We start from the raw sequence: 6,528 nt of genomic DNA on the forward strand, positions 1-6,528 counted from the left end.
TTATACAGTGAACTCCTATGTACCAAACATCCAGCACCCCAAAAGCCCCTGTGAATCCTTTGCTAATACAATCTCACCCCTTTCACTGCCTACAGTAAGCATTAGCTTGACTTTCTATGTATATAACCCTAAACAAACAATTAGTTTTGAACTTTATTTAAGTGAAATTAAACTATGTGTAGTCTTTTTAGCCTTTCTTTTCTTGCTCAACGTTATGTTAGGAATATTCTTCCATGATCATGTCAGTAGCTGTAGTTTGTTCATTTTAATTGCTTTATAATATTCCCTTGCATGACTGTAGTAAAAGGAATTCATCCTTTGTACTGTTTCCAATTTTAGATAGTGTAAACTACATGTATAAAAATTCTGCTTCATACAGAAGTTAAGTTTACTATTCCTGAGGGGGATTTAAGAGTGTCAGATGTTAATGTCACAACTTGTTTCTTTAGAAAAAACTGACTCAAACATGGCAAAATGTCAACACCTGTTGAAATTCTGTGGGGAGTGCAGTTATATAATTTTTTGTACTTTCTTATATGTTGAAATTACTTATAATTTTTAAAAGAAAAAGAAAATTGTGTAGTGCTTGAAGTATGAGGCATTTTCTGCCACCTTCCTAGCTCCAGAGGCAGATCGCAAAATTCCATCTCTGATCCCAGATGAGCAGAATGAATAGCTGTGATGCAGAACCTGCAGGGTCAGCAGACCCGTGACCGTGTGGCTGCCCCTTTCTCCACCTCCGCTCTAGCAAGCTGCAGAATGAGCCCCCACACAGCCCTGCTGGCTCCTCGCTGCCCCGTGGCATCACCAATTGTCATCACCCCATTTGGATTCTCCCCTCAGCTGAGAGAGAATAGACATGTCATGTCTTCAGCTATGCAGCTAGTTACACAAAGATCAAGCATAACCACCCTCGGCTACCCAATGGAACAAGTAGGGGCTGCCGCTTAGCCCTTCTCTCTGGATTGCCTGCCAAGGTGGTGTCTGAGCTCTAGGAGGGGTAAGGAGGAAAATTATGACTTCAGTTCAGTGCAGGGTGGTACATGGACTTACCTTGATTCACTTAGGCCCTTCTTTAAACGTGACTGGAACAGGATCAGAAGGAGTCCGTCTTACCGCGTTCCCTGTTTGCCTCTACCTGTGCCATAGACAGATTCTACCATTAGAGAGCTATTCCTTTGAATTAAACCATGAGAGTCCTGAGCAGAAAAGTAACTCTAAAGATTTGGTGGTGGGGAAGGCGTGATCACTGCTCAGCATTTCATCTGAGCCAGGCACTTTGCATTTAGCTTCGCATAGACGCTCTGCATTTTACAGATGAGAACTTCCCGAGTTGCTCACAGCCGTACTCGAAGAAAGTGGCAGGGCCAGAAGGCCAAGCTAGGTTTGCTGCTGCTGAAATCCTTAAACTCTACAATTCTGTGGGATTCCAATCATATACACTGAAAGGCACTTCCCTGATGATACTGGCTAAAGCCCTCATTTGAGACATGAGGCATTAGAGGAGATGAAGTGATGAGCTCAAATGGTAATTTAGTGCTAGATGTAAGGCCAAGTATTCTGACCTCAACTATACATATCTTGAAGTCACACCATGCTGTCTGTCACGCAAGCATCTGGAGTGGGGTGGGGCTGGAGTCCCCACACCTACACACTGGAGAGCTAAGGCAGTGTGTGTAACGGGAAGAGAACTAGGCAGCGAGTCAGAAATCTGGCCGTGCGTTGCCTTACGTTCTTTGTGCCCCCACATCTTGGCACCCATTACTTCATGCCCCTGACTCTGTAACGGGGGCACTTTGACTTGCTTGATCTTGCAGCAGAAGGGTTCTGACTCTCATCTGTATGGAGATGATACTGATGGGACAGGCAAAGAGTTAACAGGAGCGGCTTGTGGGCTAACAGGAAAGAGCAAAGCATTAATAGTTTGGCTCTGAATCCCTTGGCTAGCACTGCACCTGGAAGCTGACAAGCACCTTACATCCATCATAGGTGAAAACAGAACAGTTTCCAATCGAAACGGCAAACCCCTGGAAATTAACAAACACCCATCATAGATGGGAACAGGACAGTTCCCACAAGAAGACAATTGTAATGGCAGCTCCCCCTGCAAGCTGACAAGAACCCTACATCCAGCTTAGAAAAATATACTACACTTGATCTTAGCCAAAAGGCCGAGAAGCGATAGCTTAGAAAAATGTAACACCCCAGCACTCCTCCTCATCGGGGCAGCTGTCCTTATTGGGCTCGGTCCTGGAAAAACTTCCCTTTGCTAGAACTGTCTCTCTTTAACTTTCAATAAATCTTTCTTGTAGAGTCTTGTAAATTCTTTTTACATTCTGCAGATGACCAGGGGTTAATTCTATGCCAAGACAGATACCTGCCCTCCAGACCTGTTGTAAGAATCAAATGTTTTGAAAAGTGATTTGAAAGCTACAAAGTGCTAAGCAAATGCCAGTGGTTGTTCTTATGAAATAAGCCCAGGGCCACTTGGCCAGGGCTGCTGAGTTGCTGGAATAGCTTTGGGCTTAATTCCTTTCTCAAAGGTAGCTTCTAATGGCACAAACAACAACTAAAAGATTTTGCAAGAATGAGAGGATAAAACAAAGGTCGTCAGAATGATTCCTCAGCTCCTTACATTTCATTAACACTTTCCATTTCACAAAGCATGTTAACGTATGTTATTAACCTTGAATTGCTGAGCAGAGCTGGTGCTTTTTATATGCAAGGAACTTCTTCAACTGAGGACAGCAGGTTACTTTTAAGGGCTGCAGAGCTCTCCTAACATCGTAATATCTTTTTTGATTCTTGATAACTTTCCAACGGGGAGCAAATAATGGACATCCAGAATTGTTTTTGCACTGAAGCAGTTAGTCAGTCAGGAACTGGATTGTGGATGGGCCTGGAGAATTCTGAAGTCCAGAGGCTGACTTGATCTGCTTGTGATGTTTGGGTGAGGGAAAGGGGCAGCAGTGAGAATGGTCTGTACTTCCAGGTTTGGGCAGGACAAGATACATGGGTTAACTTGGGAGGGAGAGAGCCAAACAAGTATATTTAGTTTTGAGGAAAAACAACAACAAAACAAAACAACAACAAAAAAACCAGAGCTCTTTTCTGTTTTCTCTCCATCAAATTAAGCACATTCAAAAAGGAAGTTGCAGTGGAAATTCTAGGCTTTGGCACATGGTCTTCTATTGTTTGTTTATGCTGCCATCAATGGTCTTGGTCTTTGGTACATCTTCACAGGTTTGAACCAGGTCAGTATGCCCCCACATCTGTCTGGAAGGGCATATAGGTATGGCGCCTGGTCAGAAATACAAAAGTCCTACCATCACCCAGTGATGAAAACACAGAGTCGAGATGATGATGAAATACGTTTTGTTACTTTTCCCATTGAGTTCTCTTTCAAGGCACTAGTTTGGATGAACAAGACTGTAAGCTCCATGAGGGCAGTGATTTTGTCTGTTTTGTTCCCAGGTGAATCCAATCCCAGGAACAGTACTTAGGACTAATACTTAAAATACTTAATAAATAGTTGTCGAATTGAACTAATTGGGTGTATTAGTCATGGTTCTCCAGAGAAACATAACTAACAGGATATGTGTGCATGTATATATCTATTGTCTATCTCTCTCTATCTATCTATCTATCTATCATCACATATTTATCATCTAGATAGAAAGAGATTTATTGTGAGGAATTGGCTCATGTGATTCGGCAGACTGAGAAGTCTCAAGAGCTGCAGTCAAATTGCTAGAGACCAGGAGAGCTGAAGTGTAGTTTCAATCCACGTCTGAATCTCTGAGACTGAGGAGAACTGATGGTGGAAGCCCCAGTCTCAAAGCCATCGTACTCAAAGCCCAAGAAGAGTTGATCTTTCAGTTCAAGTCCAAAGGCAGGGAGAAATCAATGTCCCAGCTCCCAGGGTCAGGCAGGAGGAGTTCCCTCTTACGTAGACTTTTTGCTCTGTTCAGGTTCTCAATCAATTGGATGAGGCCCACCCGCATTAGGGAGGGCAATCTGCTTTACTCAGTCTATTGGTTCAAATGTTAATCTCATCCAAAACACTAAGAATAATGTTTGACCAAATGTTTAGACACCCCGTGGCCCAGTCAAGTTGACACATAAAATCAACTGTCATACTGGGTATATTATTTTCTCTCTTGCCTCCCTCCATTTTTCTCTTCTTCTACTTGATCTCCCTTGATCTTTCCTACTCATTGTCTTTCCTCTCCTGTTCTGGAACAGCTGGCCATATGCATGGAGGTCCAAGATGATGACTATGATTCCTGGCCCTCCCTAGAGAGGCAAGGTCCATCCTCTGGCCTTCCCACGAGAAGGCCAAGTCTTTCAGAAGTCTTTACAAGATCCATGCACATATTTCATGCTAACACTTTCCAACTCTTAGAACAGAACTTGTAGAGGCTATTGTACTAACAAAATGACCTTTTACTTCTATTTTGCCAATGGCCTCTTTCAAACAAGGGTGAAGGGCAGAAAAAGCCAATGGGGACAAAAGAAACTTGTCCTACCAGAGATGTTTAGCATGAATCAAGAGAGTGTGCATCAGTGTGTTTCGCCTTCTGCCTCACTCCCTTAGAAACCTTCTGGTGTCTTTTTGCTCCAAGAGCAGATTTGGGCCCTGATGAAAAAAAATGCTTTTTCTTCTGAAGAGACTGCACTGTAGGTGGATGCAAACAGGATTGCTGGTTTCCTGAACTGTCTGTCCTTAGTGAATCACAGATGCTCGTCTTGACTAGGAGAGATAGCTTGGTGCTATGTGACTGGGAGACAGTGATTATTTTGGACAAAGTTTCTCCTTGTATGGATGGGGGAGAAGGAAGCAAGACCTTCTTCTTCTTGGCATATCATGTGCGTAGGGAGCCTAAGATTTGGAGCATTAATGAGTGGGGAGACTGAGTGGCTTTTGGGAAAATAAATTCCTTGGGAACTTCAGGATCAGTAACAGATGCTGCTCTGGTGTACAGAATCCCACCCTTTGTGAAGCTTTCCTGCCCACCCAGGTCAGATTGAACTTGCCCTTCTCTCAACTGGAGGATCCCATTTCATTAACCAACTGAAAGCAATCACAGATTTTAGTAAATATTCATCATTTAGCTTCTTTTACTTGATTGTTTCAGGCTCAGTACAATAAGTTCCAATTGCATGTAGTTTAAATTCCAATTCTCAGCCTAACATTAAAAACCTTCTACAATGTGACATGTATTTGACTTTCTAATCTTACCTCTCAACATTGACTTGCCTGACCTCTCCATGCTCTCCAAATGGGTGTAATAATTGCTCCTCAAATTTGCTATTCTTCAGTTTGGATCCTTTTCTTCTCTGCCCCATCTAAATTTTATTCTCATACCAGCTCCTGCCTCAATCTCTCCTATGAAATCTTTCCTGACCACCCAAGTGCAAATCAATCTAGTCTTTGTCTCAAAAGCTATGGCCGTAAAGGGCCAAAGAAACACTTTTACAACTGTGTGTAATTGTCAAAATATATCAAATATTCTTCATATAGGTGAATTTTATTACAGGTAACCATCTCAATAAAGGCGAGAAAATAACTAAAATAATGTCTTCTCCTGGATCCACTCCTTTGACAATGACCATCGTTACCTTGTGTTGGGACCTTTTCTTCCTGACCTCTGAAGCCAAGGTTCAGAGACATCTGGAGTGTGGATTTGGGCAGCAAAACAGGAATTCTCTGGGAGAAAAAGCAAACAGGGTGACTTGTGGGGTCTAACACACATAGATGGAGCTGGGAAATGGAGAGTTGACAAGTGGTGGAGAAATTGCAGAGAAAGGTTGTAAGGAGTTGACCCAAGGGAAGAATGAGTCTGTTACAGTGAGTGAAACTCAGCGGTGGGCCCTGCTTCTCAGACAGGAAATGCTCAGAGGAAAGTGGTGCCATATGAGAGCCTGGTGGATGTTTCTTGAACCTTCCTGCTCTAGCTGCCACAGCAGCGTAGTTCCATATTCAGCTGACTCGCCCTTCTAGCTGACTTGAGAACAAGAAAAGTCTCTCTGTGTCCTCCACATTTATGAAAGTCATTGAGGCCTGCCTGATACAGGATAAGTTCACCCAGTTTCCGAAAGCTCTATGACCAAATGTGCAGAATACACTGTCATCCATGAAAATTGCCACCAGGAAGACGGTAGGCAACTCATGATGCAGTGAAGAGCCTGAAAAAACCAACACTACTGTAATAGAATTCTAAATCTAATTAAATTTGAGAATCCACCAAGATGTATTGTATTGATCAACCGAAAATTTAGTGAGAGTACTTTGTTTAATAAAAACGAGGGGATATTTTTCTTTCGATTATGAAAGAAGAAGGAAAGAAAGGAAAAAGAAGGGAGTTAAAGAATTAAAGTTTTTTTACACTGTCTATGCAGAAGCTTTCCAAACCCAATTTGGTGATAACCTTTGATGATATCTATCATTTTCCAGGGTAGTCATGACACCCTTAAAATAGGATCAAAGCAAAATAGATGCTATTGAATATACTGAATTTCCCCCCC

At 42.5% G+C, this 6,528-nt stretch overlaps 1 pseudogene; it reads right to left on the reverse strand.

Annotated features, from left to right (window-relative positions):
• Window positions 1-2,039: 2,039 nt before the first annotated feature.
• LOC141570956 (U2 spliceosomal RNA) lies at window positions 2,040-2,183 on the reverse strand (annotated as a pseudogene).
• Between the last annotated feature and the right edge of the window lie 4,345 nt (window positions 2,184-6,528).

Source organism: Rhinolophus sinicus, linkage group LG03, assembly GCF_036562045.2.
Source record: "Rhinolophus sinicus isolate RSC01 linkage group LG03, ASM3656204v1, whole genome shotgun sequence".
Lineage (NCBI taxonomy): Eukaryota > Metazoa > Chordata > Mammalia > Chiroptera > Rhinolophidae > Rhinolophus > Rhinolophus sinicus.